Source organism: Ahaetulla prasina, chromosome 3 (genome assembly GCF_028640845.1).
Source record: "Ahaetulla prasina isolate Xishuangbanna chromosome 3, ASM2864084v1, whole genome shotgun sequence".
Classification (NCBI taxonomy): Eukaryota; Metazoa; Chordata; class Lepidosauria; order Squamata; family Colubridae; genus Ahaetulla; species Ahaetulla prasina.
In genome coordinates, this window is record NC_080541.1 from 73,085,939 (window position 1) to 73,113,251 (window position 27,313).

Consider the following 27,313-nt stretch of genomic DNA (forward strand, 5'->3'; position numbering starts at 1 on the left):
ATTTCATTTTCAGACTGGGCTGCAGCTTTAAACATCTTCCAACCTGTTTAAAAGATAGCTAAAGCAACAGAACTCTTATGGCAACCTTTAGAACAGCAAACATCTATCTACACTCCCTCAGTAAAAACATGTCTCTTCAAGTCAAGGCACTTAGACGTAGCCTACTTTTAAAAACTTGAGTTTATTTCGTTAATAGACAGATGGGTGCCAGCTGGCTGATTTATTCCCAATCCACCAGTCTTGCAGCCAGAGGCTAAAGAGTCATTATTCTATGCAAGTGATTAAAGACTTCATGTTTAGTTACAAAAGGTTAATGATTACTCAAGAAAAAGTAAGCATGACTATATATAGCAGCTAAACCACAACCTGACAGCCTCTGACAAGCTACCCTATAGTAAAGGGGAGAGCAGTCTGAGGCCCCTCAATCTTTTTGGGGGGTGGGTGGATGGGGGAGTCTTTAATCCTTTTCCAATCAAAACTGCCCCCCTTTGCTCCATGATTTCTTACACTTTTGAAATGGGAAAATATATTAAAATTACAACCCAAGCCCCTAAATTGGCTTACCTACTTTTTACCCCTTAAATCTAAACTCCTTTGCAACTGAAGGATAAAAATCCTTGCTTCACTCATTAATAAAAAACTGTATACCAAATTTATTTTATTATCCTACCATTACAACCTATGCCATTATATCGTTCCCCAAAGTTAATGTAGACCAATTGAAAGATTGTATAAGGTTACTGTAGCGTATATGCCTCTGCATTCCCTCCGATTCTGTAACTACATATATAGCAATACCAATGTCCTCCAGCTATTTGCATTTACAATTTCGATAATCCCTATTCTTTAACCAGGCTTTCTTGGCTGGATGGGAGTTGTCTGCTTGATCTATATCAGTTCTAAATATCTTAATACTTGGGCTTTATTGGTCATCCGGTATCGTTGACAGGTGTTTGCATAGGTGTATCAAGGCTACTTCAAAAGTGCTAATTTTATCAAGACACATGTGAAGCAACGCAATGCCTTTCATTTTTTAAGGAAAATAAAAGGAAATAATTGGTTCACAGCCTGTGAGTTTGCATTTATTCTTGACATTCAAAGCAGGATTCAAAGCACATATATAAAAATTTCATTTTCTGACCGAAAAACGCCATCTCTCTCCACTGCAAGACCAGTAAAATCTGAATAAATCTCCTCTTTGCTTCTTAGTTCTTTTAAGAAGCTAAAAAAGAATATTTCTTTGTCAGTTTTTAATTGCAAGCTCCCTCTGAAAAACAGTAGGTAGAAGGAAAATAATTTTGGATAAGGACCAGGAGAAGTCATCAAAGTCGAAGTATTCAATTTCTGATTGTTAACTAAGTAGAAATTGTAGAGCAGCTGATCCTTATAGAAATTTCATTTTACAGAATGTTACGGTTATTCTTTACAACAATAAAAAAAAATCTATGTCTTAAGAATTGGAAGAGTCATTACAAATAGATTTACACATAACAAATAATCCATTTCCTCCTTGCTCTCCCACACACTGAGTTGAAATAAGTTGTTGGAAAGTAGCACTCCACTACAGATAGAACTTGGTTAATGAAAGCAATTACAATTGGAATTTCATAGTGATTGTAGAGCATGATGTCATGTAACCGCGCCACTTAGCAATGGACATTTCAGGACTTCTGATAGACAATGCTAAGTGAATCATCAAGGATCATTAAGCAAGGAACCTCATATGATTGCCATTTGCAACCTCCTGTTGGCTTCCCTGTTGACTTTGTGTACAGGAAACTGGCAAAAAAGATCGCAAATGGCGACCACATGATTGCAGGGATGCTGTGACAACTGGAATTTTGAAGATCAGTCATAAATACTTATTCAGCATCACTGCAAGTTTAAACAGCCACTGAATGGGTAGTCAGTGAAGGGCTACCTCTACCGCACAGTAGCCTAAAACCAAGTCCCTATCTTGTTGCCTATTATCATATGGGTTGAAACTGGACCACTCTTTCTATCAACATGTTCTACCATCCATGGCAAAGAACATCCACAAAATATAACTCTTGCTTATTAAAATTATAGGCCTTTGTGGTGCAGTGATTAGAATGCAGTATTGCAAGCTAATTCATTGTTCACTGCCAGGAGTTCGATCTTGATTGGCTCGAGGTTGACTCAGCCTTCCATCCTTCCGAGGACAGTAAAATGAGGACCCAGATTGTTGGGGGCAATATGCTGACTCTGTAAACTACTTAGAGAGGGCTGTAAAGCACTGTGAAGTGGTATATAAGTCTAAGTGCTATTGCTATATGATCATATTATTAAAAATAATAAAGAAATCTGCCATTCAGAGGATAAGATTAATGGAAATGAAAAAGGTTTTGCTTTTAATTAAATGGACACCGCACAAGACAATTTTATCTCGAGCTAATGTGCACAAGACCCTTCAGACTGAAAGGTCTGCTTATTTATTTATTTATTTTAAATCAAGTTTTTATTTTTATTTTTATTAATTTATATTGTGTGAATGGCGTGATGTTTGAGTATCATACATTTCAATACATATAAACATATTCCTAATTATTACATTCCATTTTCCATATTTCATATTATTTACTCCTACCTTTTACACAAAATTTTAATTTTCATATAAATATTAACTAGTATGCAATAACATCTAAACTGATGTGCTTTAGCATCCGTATTATCCTTCATTATAGTTTCAATAGTATAACCCTCAAGAAAAAAAATTATGAAATTGTCCGTCTGTTTTCTTTTCTCCTGTACACCATATTTCACCCATTTTTACAACATCCTCTCTTTTCCTCTTCTTTCTTCTTTCTCTCTTCTTTACTCCCCTCTCCTTCTCTCTCCTTCCCTCCTTCTTTCTCCTTCCCTTCTCTCCTCTTCTCTGCTTCTATCTCCTTCCCTTTCTACTCTTCTCCTCCCCTCACTCCCCTCTCTCCTTTCCCCTCTTTACCCTTACTCTTTCTCTCCTCCTCTCCTCCTCCCTTCCACTCCACTCCATTTCCCTCTTTCTTTTCGTTGTTGCATAGAATATTCCCAATACCTATAGAATATGGTCTATTTTCCAATTAATATCTTTCAACTATAACCATACAGCTTCTTTAAATTGCATTCAAAAGTCAAATAAACAGATTTAATCACTTACACATATATTGTTAATCATCATCATCATCATAATTATACTATCATAATATTAATTAATCTTCAGGTTAATAATTTAATACACATCATCATTCTAGTCACATATATATGCAACTGCAATATTATTCTTTTAATACTAACATCACTTCATTAATCAAACAGCATACCATCTAAATATCAGTTTCTTACATCCTCACATTTCAAGCTTACCACTATTTTCATTCTTTGTGTCTATTTTTCATATTTCTTTTCCTAACTTATTTGACTTTGTGATACATTGCTTTACCCCCTTCCATTCTAAACTTCTACTAATACTTTTCTTTTCCCCTCTCCATATTATTATATTCAAGGACATGATACTCTGTTTTGTCATTCATATTCCCATTCTCTAATTCTTCCTTTCTATATATTTTAAAATTTATTTAATACACATAAATATATCTACTTTCACTTTACCTACACAGTCATATTTTATACACTTTTAATAATACCATCATTCAACCTTATCATTCTAATATTAATACAATTATTACCATATAATCATGACATATCTTTAACTCTTTTTCTCCCCTTAACAATTATCTCTTATCCACATCCCTTCCTTTAATCCTACCTTTTTTTTACTTGTCTCCCCTGTTTTCCTCATAAATCTTTCATTCCTTATACTTCGAGATTTATATTCTGAATCCATAATTTTTTTTCCTCCTAGCCCTGTCTTTCCTCATTGTTTGAGAGCTTTCTGTTCTAAATCCTATCATTTCCCTCCAAGCCTCTTCTTGTTCCTTCCATTTCTTTTTTAAATCTTTTAAAGTGTTTTCCCCAGAGGTGGGTTTCAGCAGGTTCTGACCAGTTTTGGAGAACCGATAGCGGAAATTTTGAGTAGTTTGGAGAACCGATAGTAAAAATTCTGACTGGCCCCGCCCCCATCTATTCTCTGCCTCCCAAGTCCCAGCTGATCAGGAGGAAATGGGGATTTTGCAGTATCCTTCCCCCGGAGTGGGGTGGAAATGGAAATTTTACAGTATCCTTCCCCTGCCACACCCACAGAAACGGTAGTAAAAAAATTTGAAACCCACCACTGGTTTTCCCTTTGTTTTAATTCCTCAATGCTTATTAATTTTAATAGTGTCTCCTCCTTGTTATCTTTTGTTTGCTGGTTTCTCAGTTCTAATTCTCCTTCTATTCCAGTTGATAATTCAATCTTTTCCTTGTCCTGATCTTTGCTCTTCATCTTTTGTATACAATTTTCCAGTCTTCTATCTATACAATCCAATATTTCCACCACGTCTTTGTGCAGTTCCAGGATAAGATCCTTAATGTCTTGTTATTTTGAGTTATTAACTCCATTTCATTTAGATCTCCTCAATCATCTGTTCAGAAACCAGACCTCCTAATCAAGTTTAAATGTCTCATCAATATACAGTCAAATCAGTTAGTTACTTCAGGGATCCTCCACTCCTCAAGTCATTTTTGTATATTCAATAGTATTTAGGGGTCCAGACACCAATTCTTTTTTTTTTTAATATTCCAGTCTCCAGTGGTTAGAAAGTAAATATACATCGTACAGCAGTTATTTCCCTCCATTTCAATATTTGCTCCCGAGTCACAAAAATTTACTATCATTAGCAGATGGCACTTTTTACTTCACTTTGCTTCCTCTGTGCTTTTATTGTGATTCTGTTGCTGTTCTATGCTTTTTTTCCACAATAGTTGCACGTCGCTATAGCAAATTGTTCTAAAAGGTATTCCCCTTAAATTTTTTGTGGGGTCCAACTTCAGCTGTAAATCTTTTCTTACCCAGATGACACACCATTCAGCATTTCTCTACTCCTGCACAAACTTATGGTTCTGGATGTTCCCTGGTTTCATGGGAGCCATTTTGACTGCCGCTACTCCCAGTCTTCGGGTGAGAGGGTTTTCCGAGTCAGGGAGGGGAGATGCGGCTCCTCTCAACCTGCAAGGCAGTCCCCCTTTGTTTCACTACCTCTCCAAGGTGGCTATGGCTTCTAGTGAAGCCCCCGACAGGGAGAGTTCGGAATGGACCCACAGAGATCATAGATCTTGCACCTAAAGCACCAGAAGTTCAACCAGAAGCTCAGGTCTGCTTATTTAGTCCTTTGTTTGTGAACTGTCCAATCCTGAAATGGAAGATTGTGCCATTGGTCTCAGAGAAACCAAAAACAAATATGGGTGATGAATCAATTGAAGTTTCTTTTTTTATGCAAATTTATCCAATGCCTTTAAAATTAACTTCCCACTGAAGTGGTACCTATTTATCTACTCGCATTTGCATGCTTTCGAACTACTAGATTTACAAGGCATGTTGTTATCTCTGGTAACCCTTAATGGACTTATGTTGACAACAGGGCTGAAATGACAAAGCTTTAAGGACTTATAATTAAGAAACGGGATATGGGAAGAAGAAATAATTTGCTGTACTTTAAAATAAAGTGATAAATTACTTAAATTGTTTATACTTGTGATGAAGATGGGAAGTCATTTATTCATATATTTCTTTTCTTCTTTTTTCTTTCTTTTCTATTTCTATTTTGCACCTTTTTCATTCTCTTCTACACATTTTACTCTTTTTATTCTATTTTTCAGTTTGTATTGGGTTCACTGTTGTTAAAATCTTTAAGAAAATTGCTGTTAAAAAAATCAATGTGAATAGTGAAATAAGTCCCTCAACAGGTTTCATATATTGATATTATTTAAAACCCACAAAACCCTCTAATGAAAAAAGAAAAAGATTTCACATTGGAGTTCTTCTTTCTCAAACTTTCTGCTACACCTGTCACATCCCTGTCAGGTCCACCACAGTACTCCAATGCTAAGAATATATTAAAAAAAAAAAAAACAGAACAAATACAGGTCCAGCTGTAAAAAGCTTGCCTGTTTCTGCTTTATTACGAGATAACATTCATCTCCCACCACCAAAAGCTGTATTCATTAGGCTATTCTTAATGTTCTGAAGCAAGCTATTTAGCATTCTTTTCTTCTACCAGAACACATGCAGATTATAAAAAGAATATTTATATTTATAATTGCAAATATCCAGAATATATACACTAATGAATACCATATCTAAGATTGTATTGAAAATGTGTATTCTACTAAAATAAAATTCTACTGAAAAATTCTACTGAAATTCTCCCCTCCCATTTTTTTTTAATATTAAGCCAATACAATACATTAAGCTTGCGTCTAGAAATCTCTGAACCATGGGAACTGCAAAACTGAACATACCAACATCAACAAACAGTTAATACTGTAAAAACTATATATCTTATAGATATATAGTTCCATAATCCCTTTGATTCCAAGTTAGCTTTTCATTAAAAAAAATCTCCCTCAGTCCCAGTTCTACCAAATAAAATACATTATCCCATGGTTGCTAAAGACATACATAGCCAATTCACTATTCCCCTTCAGGGTAAGCAACATTTGCAGCAAACAGATATAGAGTGAGAAATAGTAGCAACTCTGCCTCTCCCCCCCCCCCCACCTCCAATTAAAGGAGCAGGATAAGGAAAAAAAAATAGGGGTAAATCTAGACCATACCAATGCTATTCACTCTAGCTCCCCATAGGTTTCTATTCTTGCAAATACAAACTATCCTTATTTCTGATTGATTGATTGATTGATTGATTGATTGATTGATTCATATATACATTGCCTTTTGTCTCTAAACTTCTTACGTTTTTCTTTTGGAGGATTTCATCAGCTTCATTTAACCATGACTTTCTCAGTCTTTACATTTGTCATAGCTCAGTCATTCCTCCTCCCTATATTTGTTTTGTGATTCAGTCTTCATTCATTGTCTCTTTAAGACTCGTTGCTCATTTATGTATTCAACCTATGTTCATTCAATAATCACTCATTAATGACTGTTTCTTCTTGTTTACCACACACTTCATAAGCATTCTACTCCTAGTGAATTCAATTTACCTTTATATTTCTCCTGGCTACCAAGTCTCACTATTATATGCTCAATTTGTTATATAACAAATTGGGCAGAAGCATATTCTTATTCAGAGCCATTTTGCTTAATTTACTTCATTCCTCAACACCCGAAGTGGTAGAAAAGGAAGCAGAGAAGAAGGCTTCATTCCTCTTAGCCAATCACATACTAGCGACTAGCCTTCGACCAACATTTGTACATGTTACAATTCCTCCATTCTTTCCCCCAACTTTTGTAAACATTTTCCCAAATTATATGCCTTCATCTTCTTGCTCTAGTTTTGCTCTATCATCCATTTCCACTGTCAATCACAACTACTTTGTCTTCATTATATTATTTTTCAGATCCATACTCCTTATAATCTCATGCAATAACTGCAAAGCATTCAAGTTCTCAATTAATAAAAAGATGCCATTTGCATATAAATATGTATGTAAATTCACATATTCAACCAACAAGCTTATAGTATCTACTTAAGAACGCTTTATATATTTTTGTGTACGTAAAAGACACCACACACATCCCTGTCTTCTTCCCTGCTCAATGCTGAACCATTGAGTAGATATTCTGTTTACTATCACACATACTGTAAATTCCATACTACAAAATAATCCATAATTCAAGCGTATTCACTTACACTTGCTCTAAATCAACAGATATACATTTCTTTTATCATGCACATGTATATTTCACAATGACCTGCTAAAAAGCATAAGAAGTCACAGTACTGCAGGTCTACAGATAGTTTCAAAAGATTTACAAACCTTGTTTTTCACCATTGTAGATGACAGTGCATGTATATTAGACAAAATAAAATTGCTAGTACAATACCCAGCAGAGAGACAAAAGCAATGCAAATGAGGTTGATTGATTGCTCATAAAGGTTGTAGGCAAATAAAATGATCCTATTAAATAGGTGAATACATTCTGGTTACCCCAACACCCAAAATAGTATGCTGTGTAATATCTTTATTGAACACATTGAGACAACATTCCCTGCCTTTGTTAGAAAAATATTGTATATTAAATCCTGGGATAATCAGCTCTCTTAAGGGGCTACGTGGAATCAGATTTGAAATCAATGAGATGATAGTCAGATGTGAATACGAGGGACATACACATTGCCTGGCATCATATAAAAAACCCCACCAATATAGATTGCCATCTCTTCATGGATGGAGATTTATCAAAATAAATCATAAACCCCATCAAGAGAGACCTCTGTGGACTCAAAACAAGAGTTGTCAATGGTCATCAAACTGGAAAAGTTTTCAAAACCACTGTCAAAAGACTTTGGCCCTTCATTGTAGAAAATGTAAGAAGAAGGACTATACAGAAAGATAAACAAAGCGGAAAGAGGTCTTCGTGTTCCTTAGTGACATTTCTATTTCAGTGGAATGTAAAGGAGGTGTTTAAGATTTCTCTGGAGATACTACAGATTCCTTTGTAAGGCCTTTTTTATTTATAACACTTATCATGGTTTAAAAACATATGAAAGACCAAGAATATTTTTTTTAAAAAAAGTATAAGCAAAATAAAATCCTAGCATAATAAGTAAAAGGAGTGTGTGGTCAATCACACTGTATGTTAGAAACAAATACGCAAATAAAATGGTTTTAACCTAGTTCCTAAAACTGCAGAAAAGGCATTAGGCAAACATATAAACTTTTTCACAAGTGGGTGTCATCAGAGACTGGGGTCCTTTGTCTCACAGAGCTCCAGAAGTGAGAAGGTAAGAAGAACAGCCCTCCAAGATCCCAACTGAGGATGTCTGGAAATCCCTGGCTGCCTAGATCATCACAACTAATGAAATTAAAAATTGCCAGACGGCTTATTTCTACAAATTACCCAGATCAGTGTAATATCTGGGAAACCATGGAAAACCATTGCACGTATATCTCTGAACATTCATCTCTTTCGCCTGTTTGATGTTACATCCAGCTCCAGCAAACCTGTTTCCCCACATAGCTTGATGACAAACTTGAAAAGGAAATTTCGGCACCATCCTCGAAGAGCAGCTCCTGGTAAACAGCCAGATAAACTGTACCAGGAGATGAGGGTTCAATTCTGACCTACTAGACTCAGTCACGGAAAGGCACAGTAAATCAGGCAGGAATGAACCCATCTACAGATAAGTATTTCTTAAACATGTGGGAAGAAAACGAGGGAGTGAGAACACTTTTACAGCCCAAAATATCCTTTCAAATTAAAAGTGGGATACTCTCACTGTTGATTCCCATTAAGATAGAGCAGCCTTTGTCCTTATGGGATGGAAACTGTAATCCCATGAACTGGAGGAGGCTGGCAAAGTTAGATCAGGTCTTCATCACTTAGATGAAGAACAATTTAGTTTGGTTTAATAAAGTTTGCTACATGTTCCTCCCCTGCTTGCCTGAGTTTAGATATTCCGTTTTTAAATTACAGCCCTGTACAGGGAGGTTTCAGCAAACATTTTCATTAATTTACAGGGGCCTTTTATAAACTTCATCAGGACATCCTCCCGAAGATTTAAGCTAAGTGTGCTTGCTATAATACGAGCAGTTTTTCAACCATAGTCTTTGCTTTGGAGTCAATTACTGACTGAAAACTACCCTACGTTTCACAGACTTAAGTCAGCAAAACAGACCCAAAATGATGGTGCGCTATGTGGGTGTCTAATTAGCTCCACAATCAGTTCCTGCAAAGGTAATAACCTTTTTTTTCCACTCAAATCTAGGGTGAGGAGTTCACATGGCTGGAAATGGAGTGTGATTTTGATTCTACTTTCTACAGAGGTGGAGAAAAGAAAGGTACTGCTAATGATATGCTGAAAAATAGCCAGCATTTGGTTTTAAAAATACTCTTTCCTCCTTTATCCCAAACGACAGAGATCAAGCAAAATTAGCAGTCCTGGGTTTTACTGTTCATATTATATTGAAGCAGCAGCAAAGCTGGCTGAGGAATTCTGGGAGCTGAAGTCCACAAGTCTTACAAGTTGCCAAGATTGGAGACCCCTGTACTGAGGCATATGTATGAATGACTTCATATTAAATTGAAATAGATATCTCCCGTTCCAGTTCAAAATTTTGAGCAATGCTCTCTGCCCCATGGTAGGAAATAAAGCATATTTGGTGAGACTTGGTCACAATTAAAGACTCATGAAGCCTGAAGTGTACTCAGATGGTGTTCATAATTACAGGGGTCAGAGCTAAGCCACACCTATTGCTTTTATTTCGCTTGTATCATCTTAAAGAGCTGTATAGAAATAACCACACACATTCTTTCTGCTTCCCAAATCTAAATATAGTCCTTCTTACAACAACTTGTAGCATCTATGTAAAATGCTGTATAAAAACACACATGAAAATGCATGCTTTCACGATGACTTTTTACCGGGCCAAATTCAAAACTAAGCCAAAACTGAGCAGACTGTAAGTTAATAGGGTTCTACATTTGTATTCAAATTTTTTATTGAAGTCTTGTAAAAAAAAAAAAAAAACAAGTAAATTTTCCAAAGGGTTCCATTATGCATTTTGGTATACCAAAACAATGAAAAGAATTTAGAAGAAATAGGCATCATAAATATTAATATGTATAAAGAATGGCCTTTAACATGGTGCCTCTAGGTCAAGGGTGTCAAACTTACGTCGTCACAGTGATGTCACATGACATATTGTGACTTTTCCCCCCTCTTCGCTAAACTGTGTGTGGGTGTGGTCAGCGCGTGACGAATCCAGCCCACGAATTTGACAGCCCTGCTCTAGGCGATACCTTTAAGTCTAACAGATCTCTTAGTGGTCTCTGAGCTTGACTGTTCGCTTGTAAACATTTCATTACTCAACTAGGAAACATCATCAGGACTAGTGAGTGTAGGGTTTGCTTCCTGTTTATATACAATAACTTGCCTTGCCAATATTAGTGGAGTTATGATTTTCTCTGGTAGTTCCTTACTTAAGATATTGTTTTCTTCTTCCTTGTTTGTCTAGTGTTAATGCCTACTTATCTGGATTTTGGCTGCTAGAGCAGGAAGCAAACAGGAAGTATGTCTTAAAGCAAACAACCAAGCTCAAAGACCACCAAGTGCTTCACAGTTAAACCATGAGCTATATATATATTCCCTTGTATTGCAACAAATCATTGTAAAAGATTAAAAATGCCTTAAATCTTACAAGTTTGCCAGACTCACAACTCTATGTTCTTACGGGAACTTGCAACATTCTAGGTAAAAACATTCGAGACTGGAGTCCTAAGCGTTATTGAGTATAAGTATTTGAGAGTGCAAGATGCTCATGATTTTATGCAGTACTACTGTACACACTAGCTAAAAATGTTATGGATCCCCAAATTATAAAATGCACACATCCTTCTATTTCAGTGGAAAATCGTTGGCTAATGCCTGTCTCGGGACTAACCATATGGCTGATTGTGATATACACAGGTTCAACTGGTTTTAATAAAAATAGGACCCTACTTGTGGATTAACTTTGATCATAGCTGCATTGATCCATTTTCTACATATTTGTTCATCTCAGCAGCAAAAAGATCAGGATTCTTATCACACATTATAATTTTGAACACGAAATGCAATGTTAACCAAATATCCTTGTGACTGGGTTGAAAAGTGCACTGTTTTCCAATAAACACTCTCCCTTTTATATAGCAGTCCCAAGATGATTAAAACAGTGGGAGAGCCCGTGGCTAACAGCCAGTCTTACTAACTCTTGTACATAGCTGGCCAAAACATTTATCTGCTTTAAAATTAGTGTCACAGGTGGCTTACCAATTGAAGGATTTGTTTCACAGTTTTACAGACCATGCTGCACTTGAAAAGAAGTGATAGAGTCTATCACAACTACAATGGGTTTCTTTGAGAAGGGACAAAAGCAAATAAAGGAGAATGAGGGCAGAGACCTGCAAGAATTCAACTCCAACACAAAATTTGACTGGACCCTGGATCCAAGAGATCCAAATGTTTGCTCCTGAGCTTATTCTAAACAGCCTATAGAGCTTAAGCTATTTAATGGATAATCTGCTATACATTCCTGGGGCCTCGTGGCTATTATAAGATATATGCGGTAACTACCAAGATCTAGGACAGGAGAAACTGATCTATGAGTTAGCAGAAGAGCTTTGAGACAGCAAAGAGCATCAGACAGCTATCTTTATAATCCTCAAAACAAGGAGGCAATTCAAGCCGTAACAAGCTTCAAACTAGTGGCTTTTGACAGCAACTGCACTGCAGCAAAATTTAGCAACTACCTTAGAGATTTCAGTGGAAGCGTCTGCAAAGAAATATATAATTTTGGACCCATCCCATCCCATATACCCAGCAAGGAAAGAATATATCAATGCAGATTACAAATGTGATCGAATGGGAAGTGCTAGAAAATCTTAAGAATTGATTCAGTGGCTATTTCTGAGAATATCTATGGTGTATGTACGGTAGCAAGCATTAAACTTTGCTTCTTGGTAAAAGCGGAAAAGCACCTTTAACGGGTTGCAACAGGGTTGAAATAAAAGTTCCCTAAATTTGGGATTTTGGATCTTGAAATCTGTAAAGCGAGATTCAAAACCTGTTGCCCTATCTCCAAAATAGTTTTCTCCAGATCCACTTCTATTAAGACTTGGACTGAGAGAACACAATGGGAGACATCAGTAAGCTGCAGTTTTCTCCCTGGAAGAGTTAAGATTTGTTGACACATTGGAATAAACAATTGCTTCCAAAGTTTAATTTCAACCACTATCTCAGATAGAAAATTTGCATGCGAGTCATATATATCGAAGAAGATCTTTACTTAAATCACAACAAACCACTGGGGATAATTTAGGTGGCCAGACAAAGAATTGTTATCCTAAATTGCAGTTAGTCGTCAAGTAAATGGAATTTCCATCGTTAAGCAATATATTTATCATCAAGTGACACATTTGCTTAGTGACTTTGCTTAGTGACTGCAGTACTTTGCTTAGTGACTGCACTGCTTAGCGATGGGAATCGCAGCAGTCCCAACTCCCATAATTAAAGCAAGGACTGAGGGAGTTGTTAAGTAAGGACCCCATATGACGGCCACATGAGAAGAGACAGGAATCCAGAAGACCTGTCTGAGTTGCTTATGTCACTGAAACCATGTGCCAGGCAAGCAGTCTGAGAACTATGAGGAGGTGCTGTGGGTAGACCCTATGGACAATGGGCAGGTGTTACAGAATACAAGACTCCCCTGCCACCTGGGGGCTCCTTAGGAAAAGAGCAACAGGAGCAACCTCCAGGAGTAACTTCCGATCTCCTGTCTGCTTCCTCTTTGACTTTGCTTCTGAACAGCTGGCAAGAAAAGTTCCAAATCGTGAGTGTGTGATGCAAAAAACCATCATGATTACAATCAAGTTGCCAAGGGTCCAAATCATAGTCACGTGATTGCGGATCCTGTGATGCAGTAGTGTCAAACTCAAGGTGGATCCAGCCTGTGGGGTGCTTAAATCTGGCCAGTGGACTCCCCCTGGAAACAGCAAAGGACCAGCCTGTGGTGCCTCGGCCAGCAAAAATGTAGCTCGGGAAGAAACCCCCCCCCCCAGGCTCCGTTTTCGCTGGCAGAGTGCTTGGGCCACCACAGGCACTCCCAACACAGGTGATGTCAAATTGGCCATGCCCACTCTGGCCCCCCAATTCTGTGCAGCCCTCAATGTACTTGAGTTTGACGCCCCTGCTGTGATGTCTGTAATTTTGAGGACCAGTCACAAGTTTAACTCATTCAGTGCCATCGTAACTTCAACCGGTCACTGAACTAGTGGTCGCTAAGTAAGGACTATTTGTAAACTAAACTGCTTTCAGGGATGTTAGAGCGTTATAAAGGGCATATTTGTGCACCACGGAGTAAAAGTGAGATCATCTTAGCTTCACTGCCACAGAGACAGATTTGTTGCATTTATTACTCAGATTCTAATTATCACATTTGAAGCCCTCTGTGCGGAAGGTGGAAATCCACCAATTTATTGGTTACGGGTAGAAGACAAATGGAAGGTGATACTTAAGTACTTAAAAGTACTTGGATTCATTTTTATTTGTGGGTAATTAATTTCTGTTAGCATTCTAGAATGTCCTCTACAGAACAAAACCAAAGCTTGCACGCGCCTCCAAAGCCTATCAGGCACAGACAGGAAGGCAGGCAGCAGCACAGAGTAATACTGTATAGCTTTGGTAGGATGTGTGTTTGTATGTGTGTACAGGTAGTCCTTGACTTATAAACGCAATTCAGCCCAACATTTCTATTGTCAAATGAAACATTTGTTAATTAAATTTTGCCCCATTTTATGAACTTTCTTGCCACAGTTGTTAAGTGAAACATTCAAGTTAATAAGTTAGTAACCTGGTTGTTAAGTGAATCAGGGTTCCCCATTGACACGTCCAATTTCTGCCTCTCTTTCAAGTGTCATCTCAGCTTCTGCTTCTTCAGGATATAACTCCCCTTTAGGCCCCACCTTCGCTTTGACAAGTCCAGGCTCTGTGTGATGACCCAGGGTGTGACACAAAGGTAACACAGCCAGAGAATCGATGTGAGTCCCTTTATTATCACCAACTGTGCCCCCAATGTCCCTTTCAACTCTCCGGCCTGGAGAGAGCACTTCCACCAACCTGTAATAGTCTTTGGGCTGGCAATACTTCAGTCCCAAACGTTGTAAGCAGAAAACTTCTAACAAAAAACTCCAAAGGCAAGACAAGGTAATTACTCCGGCAGGGCAAGCAAAATAAGGAATTCCACCAGTGAAGTAGCACGGCAATAAATCAAGCCAGTTAGGAAGATGTCAGGATTCAAAGAAACACCAGGTAAACTCAGCATTTGTTCCTGACAAACGTTCCTCCCCTTTGCCTTTCCTTTTAAACCCCAGCAGCACCTGTGTCTTGTAAAGAGGATCAGGTCTCTTTCTTCCCTCGTAAGCCACGCAACCCATGTTGCTCTCTTCTCCGTTCCTCCCTGTGCTGCCTAGGATGAGGAGGGAGTGGGCCTTGGTCTTCATCTGAACCCCCTCTCCCTTGTTCTACCTATCCCCTGCTCTGCCCAGCCTGACTTTGCTCTTCCCCAGTTTTTTCCACAGCCAATGGATCCACTCTCACTCTCCGTCAGCTGTTCCTCTTCCTCTTCGGATTCAGACTCTGACAGGGGCGTGACACTCTGCCTCTCTTTTAAGTGTTATCTCAGCTTCTGTCAGAAGACCGCAAAAGGGTATCACATGACCTTGAGAGACAGGAACAGTCATATATATATGACCCAGTTGCCAAGCATCTGAATTTTGATCACATGACTGTGGGGATGCTGCAAAGGTCATAAGTGTGAAAAATGGTCAAAAACCACATTTTTCAGTGCCATTGTAACTTTGAATGGTCACTAAACAAACAGTTGTAAGTCCAGGACTAGCTTTGTATGTGTGTGAAATGGATTGCAGTATTTTACAGTCTGAGAAATGCAATTAATATAGCAGTGGGATAGAAAACAGGATACAGTCTTGTTTAACTCCCTTTGTGATGGGTATGTGTGTGTGTGTGTGGGTGGGTGGGTGGGATTAATAAGGGCTCCACTGCCATATTTTTTTGCCAGTAAAGGATGATGAGGCAGGGACTATCATTTGCTGGGACAAATTAGAATTCAGAGGGCATTATTCTCTTTATCTCCATAAGCATCACACAAAGTCAAAATGGAAGGTAATGGCATGATTAAGATGCCATTGCCAGATCAAAACTGGAATGTTGCTTCCACGTTCAAATCAACACCTGGATGATGCTGACTGCAATTCTCTTTTTGCTGTGGAGCAATGCAAACTTTTATGTATCTTCCCTAAACAATGAACAGCACATTTCTAAAATTCAGCTTTCCTATCAATTACAAAAGCCCCAAAATGAGAATATCGTATACCCTCTCCTGCAAGCAAAGTGAAAACTATTCTCTGTTGCTGCTAGCAAAAAGCAGCATTGCTTATAAGCGATCGCAAGCCCCTTCTGATTATTTACTGCAGTCTACCTCTAGTAATCTTCATAGTCATTCATAGCCATGACAATCCTATCAAGACTATAAGCCAATGTTTGGAATAGTTAATGTGAAACATGTGGGCTGAGCATAATAGAATTCATAATTAATTGCTGGATTATAATTGCCATGTCAGAGACAAAACAAAAAGTATGTGATGAATCCTGCTTACAAGCAAATGCAATACTATTGAGGCAATTCAATTTCTGAATATTGGCAATGGCCTTAGAACCAACAATAGCCTTATAAAAGGAATATGCATACATAGGAAACTGTTTCATCATAGCTAACTAATGAGTTAGCTTGGTGGAGCTTTGCGTCTCAAGAGTTTTCCAAACCAGCTAGATTTGCTCTTATATGGGTGAGATAACTAGGAAAGTAGGCATACCGGTGGCATGATCCCTTCATACTAGTAAAACTGGATTAACTATTTGTTAAATATGCCTATGAGTGAGTTGGTTATTTTCAAATCCATGGAAAGTAATTTATTTTGCAACTAAGAGCTGGTAGATACTGTAGGACAGTGACGGCTAACTTTTTCTGGACCAAGTGCCCAAAGCGCGTGTGTGCGCAAATGTGCGTACCCAAACCCTCAAAATGCAATGTGTACACGGGCCCCCACGTGCATGCACTTGTGCCCCCTCCGTATGCATGGCAGAGACCCAAAAACCAGCTGGCTGGCGGGAGGTGTGTGCGCATGCGCAATGGAGCTGAATTGGGGCGACGGCTCATGTGCCATCAGAGAGGGAACTGCGGGCCACCTCTGACACACATGCCATTGGTGTCAGGCCTGGAAACCATACTAGGCCGTAGGTTTCCAGACGCTGCCACATTTCTCCCCTGAGGGGAAGAAGTGGGGTTGAGGGGTATGGTAACATTCTTCAAGCGGTCAAGGTCGGATTGTGTTCACACCTGCAGAAGGAGTGGCAAGAAGAGGTTTCGAATAAAGTGGAAAAACGTTGGACCATGTGACCGGCAAAGGGGTTATGGGGGTGGGACTCTTGGGGTTTGTATAACTGGGAAAAGAATCCGGAAGTTTCAGTTTTGGAATTCACTCATCGTGTGCCAGTTTCCTTATGCTAGTAAAGAACTTTGAAAGACAATGGCTTCAGAGTTTTTTTTATGCAGAAGAGGTTTTTCTGGAACCCTGTCAATTGGTTCGCTATCACAGCTGTAGGGGAAAGGAAAGGAAAGGAAAGGAAAGGAAAAGGAAAAGACACTATATATCAGGGGTCTCCAACCTTAGCAACTTGAAGACTTGTGGACTTCAACTCCCAGAATTCCTCAGCCAGCTTTGCTGGCTGAGGAATTCTGGGAGTTGGAATCTACAAGTCTTCAAGTTGCTAAGGTTGGAGACCCCTGATATATATATTTATAAATTCTCTCACACACATATGTCTGTATTTCTTTACTGTGACAAATGTCTAACTATTCTATCATCTGCTTCCAATTTTAAATCCAGCAGAATTTTATTGTCTTTACTAAGGAGCCCCTGCTAAGAGACTTGGTCAAATCCTTTGCGTATGTCCAAATAATGTATTAATATGTACATTATTTCCACAAGCTTTGGGGTAGAGCAAGGATAGAGGTCGGTACAGTTGAATGTGGATGTGGAGGGTGTGTCTGTTTCCTCTGAAGTGCCAGAAGTTTTTGTTATATATTTTTTATAGTTTGTATATGTTTATTGTTGTTTTGTGAGCCACCCAGAATTATGGTACATATGATGGGCAGATATACAGGTATAAGCCTTTTAAACAAATAAATGAAATTAGGCACAGTATACTACCTACAAAGCTTCTTGGGACAACTTAACAGCTAATGAGAAAAACTTCTGGTGAAACTATCTTCATCATCTATATGCAAAGATCTAATAATAAAATAATTATGCAAATCTGCTAAACTGCTGTAAATTATTGTATAGGCTTTATTTGTTTCATTATTTGTTATTCGTTATCTACGTTGGAGGTTTGTTGTGAATCATCCTGAGATTTAATAAAAAAAAGGGTGAGTAATTTGTTTTAAATAAAATTGATTTTCCACCAATTTTTCAAAGGGAGCCTTGCATTCTGCACAGTCAATATGGAGAGATCAGCAAAAGGCAGGTGATCTCTAGCTAACTCAGGTTATTCCCCAAAAGTAATTTATTTGTTTGTTCTTTTAGAGAAAACATATTCTGATCTATAATAGAAGAACCATCATATACCCACAACACTGCCTTCCTGTCAAAAATGACCTTTTATTGACCCATATCCAAAATATTACCTAACTGGGCATGATCACTTTCACACTTCATCTAAATATCTCAGTGACACCAGCAGGTTCACAGTCATTGGGATTGGGGGAAGTAAGTAGGGGTCCTACAGGAACTCACTGTATAATGTCAAGGTAATAAACAGTTGTCTATCAGAACTACCTTCTGTAATTATCCACTGAGGTACAAATAGAACCATTGTGTGAAAGTCCCAACCTGTCTTTCTAGACCAGGGGTCACCAACCTTGGCAATTTTGGAATTTTGGGAGTTGAAGTCCTCCAGCTTAAATTTGCCAAGGTTGGAGACCCCTGGTCTAGACAGTGTTTGTCAGCCTAGTGAACTTTAAAATGTGTGAACTAGGGAATTCTGGGAATTGAATTATAAACCACCTTAAAATTCTTAAGGTTGACAAACACAGGTCTAGGCAGATATTTTACTCCAGCTTCTTCAACTTGATGCCCTCCGTGGGTGTCAATCTGCAAATCCCATGATTCTCAGGCAATGGGTATGTTTATAAGAAATAGAGATCAGCTTCTGACATGATCTATGTGTCTGTCTGTCTGTCTGTCTGTCTGTCTGTCTGTCTGTTTTCTTCTCTGGTAAAGTCTTGGGATGACACAGGAATTGCCTTTAAAAAGAAATCAGAGGTTTGCACTCAGACTGCCTGCTGCCTGCAAAGAAACGATTGGGGAGAACTGCATAAGTACCCGGCCATGAATGGACAAATGAGTCAATTAGCCCACAGTTACTGGGGAGCTGGGTGACTTTCCATAGATATGGGAAGTCTTTGGGTGTCCAGAAGTAGGAAGTATCATTCTAGTAGAGGAGGAACTTTTGTTTTGAGTGTCTGCTACAAAGATGCTTTTATTTATATAGATAGCAATTTTATTTTAAAAAATCAGATGGCGGAAATCTAATAAGGGAAAGGCAAGTTGCATGCTTTTGCGTCTATACCTGATCCTACGGAGATCATTTTGGAAAGTAGTTGAAAGAAAAATCAAATGGAAAGAGCAGAGAATCTGCTGAAATTTCCTATTTAGGCTATATCTCATTTACAAAAGGATAGTGATGATAGCAGAAAAGAAACCCAGCACTTGTACAACATGAATGGATGGATGGATAGATGGATGGAAGAAATTATTTGTTTTCATAGCTCTCTCCCCTTCTCTATTTGCTGAGAAGAGATAAACACAGAACACAGAAACAATGTGCTGCTTTTTTAAGAGAGGAAATCCTTTATAAATTGGATTAAGGGATGTTAGTCACTGCTGGCTACTTCTCAAACAGAAGTCAGACACTGAAAATCTTTGCCATTCACACAAAAAAAATGTATATATAAACCTTTAGTCTGACTGGTTCAAAAGATGTCTGGTTTGGAGGGGGAGGGGAGTAGAGGTTTAGGTTTGTTTGGTGGGGTTTAGTTTTTTTTTGTTTTAATTATTGATTTTTTTTGAACTTCTTTGAATTATTGAACTATTTTAAGGTTAAACCATCTTTCTCCCTTCCCATTTCCCTGATGCAGGTAAATGGTGCAAAAGTTGAATGCTCCTAGAGGCATCCCTCTGAGGCTGTGAAAAGTCCAACGCAAATCCAGCGTTAAACAAATCCATAGTTTTCCTCTGAAGCCACACTGAAAAGGCCAACCTCTCTCCCAACTCCTCTTCCAAGGGAAACTTCCTGTGGCTACTCTCAAGGCAAAATATCCCAGACCAAGGATATTTATATTATGAGGAAAGCAAAGCAGGATCTTTAAAAGAAAATGGGTGGGGGCGGGTGGTGGTGGGGAGAAATGAGGGGAGGGGAGGAGGACGTGTTCTTTCTCTCCAAAGAGGGTTTATTCATTTAGTGGCTTTGCAACTGCAACTCAGCCTACCATTTACGCGGCACCCGTGCGGTTGAGGGGGAGGGAGAAGCAAGAATGTAATTGAAGCCACCGAAAATAACCCATTGGCAAAATGACACGTTATTCAACTTAGGCTTCTTTCAACAGTTCTCATGGCTATAATTCCTGAGATGTTTTTGCCAACACGCCAAAGAAATGGTTGCTTTTCTTTTCTTTTCTTTTCTTTTCTTTTCTTTTCTTTTCTTTTCTTTTCTTTTCTTTCTCTATCACAAAAGAGGTCAGACACTCCAGAAATGCAGATTACAAGATTTTCAGCAAAGGGGTTATAGCCAATTCAACCTATCCCAGGAGGTAACAAAAAAACGTATTTCTCAGGCCCTTTACAAACACCCCTCCCTCTTCTCCTCCCCCACAAACCAAACAAAATAAATAAATAATTCAGTGAGCCTGACTCAGCAGCCTGACAGGAATAACAGCCTGCCCAGTTATGAAATGCTGGCTTAAGCCAGGCAGTAATTATTCTTCTCTGGGAGACACAGAAGGATGCGAACACAGGAGGCTCCAGCTAAAACATTTTCATAAAGTAAATTGAGGAGAAAATTGTCTGCCACTTTTGTGTATCCTAATATGTCAAGATGAATAGCACTTGTGCGCACACACACACACACACACACACACACACACACACACACACACACATCAAAGAGACTATTGCCTGAGAATGGAGGCAAGGCTATGAAGTTTTATCTGCTTGCAATCTTAAGATAGGCAAACAGCAGAATCAGGAAAACCCATTTCTTCAATGCCAGCATCCCAGAGACTCAGGCTGTGTTTGGCAACAGTCTATAGATAAGAATCTAGCTGCTTAGACTGACTATTAAGTAGAGCTGAACTTGTATCAACCATTCTAAATAATAAATGATAACACATTCTATTTAGTGACTCATTTCTTATCAAGTGAAAGATAGGTAAGACATCTCACAGAAATTGTTAGTAAAAAAAAAAGGAGTGAGCTCTATACAACATCCCTCTGACAATGGTTGAAAAACTATTGCCATCATGAAAGCTTCTGGTGAGTATTTTGTGCTGTATAAATAAACTTGTCAATAGATGTTATCAGCCCACAAGCTGTGATGATTTTCCAATGTTCATTTGTTGCACTTAATAGCTCTCGGTTTTTTTAAAGAAAGTTCTCTTATTAAAGGCTATCAGGAACTTCTTTACAATACCTTCACGAATCAGTAGCGGTCATAAGCATGTCTAAGCTTGGACTGTTTTATCCACCGTTCTAAAAAGTCAAAGTTGTCTTTTATTTAGCCAATTACTGAAAACTTCATTTTCAAGACTTGTCTAAATGTCTGGTCAAAAAGTGCGTATTTAACAAAAAATGATGTTCTCAGCTTAATCAATAAATCTACAAGTAAACAAAGATCAATCTCATAGTATCCCATTAAGCTCAAGCACAATTGAGAAAAACAGATTACCTCCCACTCTTCTAGCCTACAATTACACTACCAACCAACTGTCACTTCTGCTGCCAACCTCATCCAAGTTGAGAAAACAACCCTAAAGGCTAATTAAATCTCAGGCAGAGCCAATGATGAAAACAGAATGTGGCAAAGTCCTTACATGGTTGATTTCAAATACAAGAGCCTTTTCTCTCTACTCACCTCTCCGGTTACTTTTCTCAGCAGAAGTTACCTCTAGTATAATAAGGTTGGAGACCAAAAAACAATTAGGTGTGTGTGAGGGTGGGGGTAGAAGAAAATGCAATTTGGGAAAGAATCTGGATAACCTTCAGTTGGTCCCACCACATACCAATTCTGTGACAATTCAGATCTTTATGTCCCAATGTCTGCAATCATTAATTCTTCCCCCTTCTCTAAACATCCCTTTAGTGTTGCTAAATTATTTTTGTTACTGAAACGTCTTGATTCTCTAAGACAGCTTTGCAGGCTGACATAAAGGGAACCCCTCCCACCCTCATCCCCCAACAAAACTGTTGAGGGATTGAGTGGCAAATGCATTTTTCTAACTTAACTTTCTAAAAGGAAACCAAAAATAAAATGGAGGCACACAGAAATCCCCAAGTTAATACTTTTTGTTTGATTCTCAGTCAAGGAAGGAATGGGCTGTGTTTCCAAAGCATGGAAAAAACAGAATTCCTGAATAATCATCTTAGCTATTCAGAGGCAGAAAAAGAATTGATGGTCTAGAATTTGTGAGGTCGAAACTCAAAAGCTCTCCTGCATTCCACGGCTGTTTATACTTTTCAATTGGCTTTGACAGGGGCTGTGGAAAGAGGAACATTTTAACAGGCCCATTCATGCCTTTATTAGAACAATTAAGGGACTCCTACAGTTTTAGCTGTAAAAGAATGGGACCCAATTAAATGAACTCCAAAGCAGAAAAAATGCTCCAACTGCTGGCAATGTAGAAGAGTAGCATTATTTAAATAATCGAGATAAAGGCTTACTTTAAAATTCCCTAAGACAAACCTCTCTTTTATAGCACAGTTCTCAGACAGGTTAAGGAAGACTTCTCTCCCTTCAATACTTTGAAATTTGGGATATGTCTCCTCTTATTTAAAACGTGGACATTAGTTTAACTAGAAATAACTTGATGAACTAACTAATGTCTCCCTCTTTTGAATAGCTTTATTTAGCCGGACCTGGTATACTTGGAACAGCCTTTATCAAGCAAAATAAAGTTGTCTTCAAGTTGACCTCAGCTCCTGATGATTCACATTTATCAAGAAAAATAAAACTAAAAGTCCAAAGCTATTTGATCAAGCAACAGATGTAGCTGCTTCCCAACTCCACAGTATTAGAGCAACCTACTGTAAATCAAATCCTAAAAATCTCCTCTATTGGTACTAAAAATTCTGGATAATTGTATAGTCAACTTCTTTTCCAGTATTTTATTAAAGCAACCTTTCCAAAATTCTCAGTATTTTGAAAAATCTCCCTAGACATTTTCCAAAATACAGTTCCACAAATTTAACAACAAAGGGGTCAAAAATAATTTATTTAGATTTCTCCAAAATTGTTTGGTATCTACCAAAGGAGCACTAAGCACTTCCATCTTTGATCTTGCCCTGGATGAAGGATTACAGAATCATCCTATAGTCAGAAATCCAACTATATGGTATTTTTTGCCCCATCTGTTACCTTTTTCATGAATTTTCATCAAGGCTCCAGGATGCCTTTTCATTGGTCTTTTGCTTAATGTCTTACCCTCTGCAGTTATGCCAGACAGATTTGTTGGGGTCCCAAAGGACAAATGCCCCCTTTCGTGCTTTTCTAGATCTGCTAGAAATATTAAGTGGATTCCTAAATTGTCTAGAAGTTCTGAGCATGGATGGTGGGTCAGCAGATACCAGCAAATTAGAATTCCAGGAATCACTGTTGGCCATCCTGGCTGTAGAAGCTGGGAGTTATAGTGGAGCGGCTCTTAGAGGGCCAATAGCTCCTTGACTCTATTCGGAGAGACAGTTCTGTAATTTTAAGTTCAATAATGAAAACTTTCCTCTTTATAATTATGTTGATTAGCTGCCAGTAAATTACTTCTTTTTCTAATTTACCCACAGAGGCAACCCACATTAAAATAAATGTAAACTGTGGGCCTTTTTTGACAGGGATGGGATAAACCACTCTTTAATCAGAAATATATTCCCTTAAACTGATGAGAGAAGCAAACATTTTTCTTTTTGCCAATAAATCAGTCAGGCCCTAAGAGGTAGTCCATTAAACTATCTCCAATGTCTTAATTGCTATCTATCTTCAGTCAGTTGCCCAAAGCGAGTGGAGAGACTGTCCTAAAGCTGCCAGATGAGTTCTGGCAAATCTCATTTTGGGATGCAAAATAATCTCTCTGACCATCAGGCCTGCCACCTCAGAGAACAAAGAGAAGTTAGGTTAGTTTCAGATGGATGGGAAGGTCCAAGACTGGTAATTATCTCTTGGAATAAGTCCTCTTGCTCCTTCTGATAAACTGGCCATTCTAACAGCTGCTTGTCATGCAGGACTAAACATCCCCACAAAATCAAGCAAGCAAATAAAAGAAAATATCCTTGTTTAATACTGTAGTCGACTTACGTTCATGGGAGCTAATAGCCAATCCATATGGAGGATACCGTATCAGAAAAGTGCAAAGAATTTCATCCCATGTGCTAATTTCCCATCAGCTCATGCATTCAAAAACAGGATCTTGCTGCCTCATTTCACATAGCTCATCAAAACTCTGCCAAATAGCCTACATTTCATAGGTCTCCACTGAGCACATTGAAGCAAGGATGCCATTGAAGGATTTACAGATACTCTAACCTCAATGCTTCAAGTGATGTGTCAGATGCCACTGAAATGACACTAAGTACAACTTGTATTCCTAAGTGGTGGATATAAGCAAAATGCTTCAAACAATTCTGAACATGAAGGCGAGCTGCTTTGAGTGTTTTAAGTACCTGCTTCTTATGATACACTCATCTGCAAAGCACATAACTTAAAAAAAATCAATTGAATGGGCATCTAGATCAGAATTTAGGCTATCTGGGTCTTTTCCACTATGGACAATAGGAAGAAAAATCTGCCTACTGATTTAAGTAGAGAGGAAGACTCTGTATTTCAGTCTGCTGAATTGTTCCTGGGGGGAAAAAGGTGTGTGAAAAACACTGACACCTTTCTTTACAGATCCAGCCGGTGTTATTTCACTTACTATATGTCCTGTTGTATTTAGATACATCTCCATCTCCACCTCCTCCACCACCTCCTCCTCCTCCTCATGCAAGATAGTATTTCCTTCCTTATAATCATAAGGAGACAAGACATTGTCTCTTTTATGCAGACAGAGGACAAAAGGCTAAATGTAAAGAATGGGACCCAAGGTTATCCAATGAAACTCAGCCGGGATCTAAACTCGTGTTGCGTGTTGCCTCTATCAACCTCACCACCTGCGTAAAGGTATCTATTTCAATTGCAATTAAGAGCATCAATGGCCTCAGCTTGCACAGCAGGTGGGGGCTGGGGGGAGGAAGGAAACAAGAGGCCCTAAAGCAGGACATCTGTGTATTCCCTTGACTCTGAAATAAGAGAAGAATATTGGTCCAATATAGTAATCCGGCTACAATCTGCTTTGCTGGTGTATCAAGCAACAACAGACAGAATAAGGCAAAGTGTATTGGCAAAGAAACACCCATTGAGAGCTTAAGAGTTCTTTAAAGCCTTTGATCTTAAAATTCACAAAAAAGTAACTAATCATTTAAGTGCAGCCAGCTTTAAGTGTAATAACAACTATTTCTCCACCAAAGATCGCAGGATAGGGCACTGGCTTCTTGTGTTATTTATCTTATAGTACAATTCCAAGATAAAAAAAACCCTTTCAAGCCAACAAATCACTTAAAAGAAAAATAAATGTTCAGATTCTTGGAGGAAAAAGGGATGTTTTGATTTGGTATCAAGAGGAAAGCAAAGTCTTTTTATTTTCTTGGGAATGCATTTTTGTCCAAAGTTAAGCCTTGGCAAGCTTTTGCAAATAACTAATAGTCTAACATACAGCATAGGTTTTACACTGGATGTAAGTAAAAGCTGAATACGACAGCTGTACTGTTAGAATGGCTGGTAAGGGAATATAAGGTAAAGAAGGTAAAGGTTCCCCTCACACATATGTGCTAGTTGTCCCCGACTCTAGGGGGCAGTGCTTATCTCCGTTTCACCAGCAATGTCTGAAGACGTCTCCATGGTCATGTGGCCGGCATGACTAAACACGAAAAGTGCATGGAACGCTATTACCTTCCCACCAAAGGTGGTCCCTATTTTTCTACTTGCATTTTTATGTGCTTTCGAACTGCTAGGTTGGCAGAAGCTGAGACAAGTAACGGGAGTCTACCCCGTTACGCAGCACTAGGGATTTGAACCGCTGAACTGCTGACCTTTCGATCGACAAGCTCGGTGTCTTAGTCACTGAGCCACAGCGTCCCTTAAGGGAATATGAAAGAGAAACGTAATTACATTTTCCAGATCTTCAAATTTTATAAAACCCCTTATAGCTTTATACAGATAATCCTTGACTTACGAGCACAATTGAGCCAGAATTTATGTTGCTAAGTGAGAAATTTGTTAAGTGAGTTTTGACCCGTTTTACAACTAACTTTTGTGCCATTTGGTTGGAGAGTGCGATTGCCTGCACTATGTTCACTTAGGAACATATGGCAAAACCATTGATGCCATGGAGGACTTGCACTTTGGCTGGCTTGTTGCAGAGTTTGATCTTCTTTTGGAGCTGAGAGTACCTAACCCTGAGTCACCCAAGGTTCTCAGAATAGTAGCATGTATTATAAAACAAAACAAATAAATAAATCCTCTGTTTTATTACTATAGAAGGACAAGGCAATCTCAGGAGACAGAATTCTATCCCTATTTCTTTTAATATATATAATGGTTTCTGAAAATTTTAACAATAGCAAGAACTATTACAAGCTAAAGTAGACAAAAAAAATAAATAAAACGAAAGAAAAGAAAAAGCCAAATGCATTTAAAAAAAAAAAAAAGATATAAAGAAGTTGCTTCTGATTTTCTTCACAGCAGTTATATTAGTTATAGTTTAACCACTCTCTAAAATTACTTAATGACTCTCTCCTTTCTATAATCTAGCCTGTTTAATAATCAAAACCATAAATCATAAACTCATTCTTTTTTTAATGCAAAATGTCCATAAGAGTTTCCAGTCATCCATAAATGTGGATTTTGTCTTTTCTCTAATCAAGCAAGTCAATTTAGCAATTTTGGCAAGTTCTGTCATCTTCACTCACCATTCCACCATTGTGTGATTGCCAAAACTTTCTATCTTTCTCCATACAGTAATCTCACTGTGGTTTTTATACATAAAAACAGTGTTTCATGGTTCAATCCCAGGTTCTGGTTTCAGCTGAATGCCAATTTCTTTAAAATCCTCTGAATCCCATTTGAGCCCAATCTTTTTTTTTTTAGCTTTTTTGCACGTCCACCAAACATAATAAAATGACCCTTCATATTTCCAACATTAACTTGAAGTATTTTTATAAGTTCTAGATAATTTTTCTGGCATCATATACCAGCGAAAATTATCCTTGTTTTTCTTA

At 38.2% G+C, this 27,313-nt stretch overlaps 1 protein-coding gene across 2 annotated transcripts in view; it reads right to left on the reverse strand.

Moving 5' to 3' along the window:
- Window positions 1-27,313, reverse strand: part of PARD6G (par-6 family cell polarity regulator gamma) — an 85,391-nt gene that overhangs the window by 29,118 nt on the left and 28,960 nt on the right. The window lies entirely within an intron of this gene.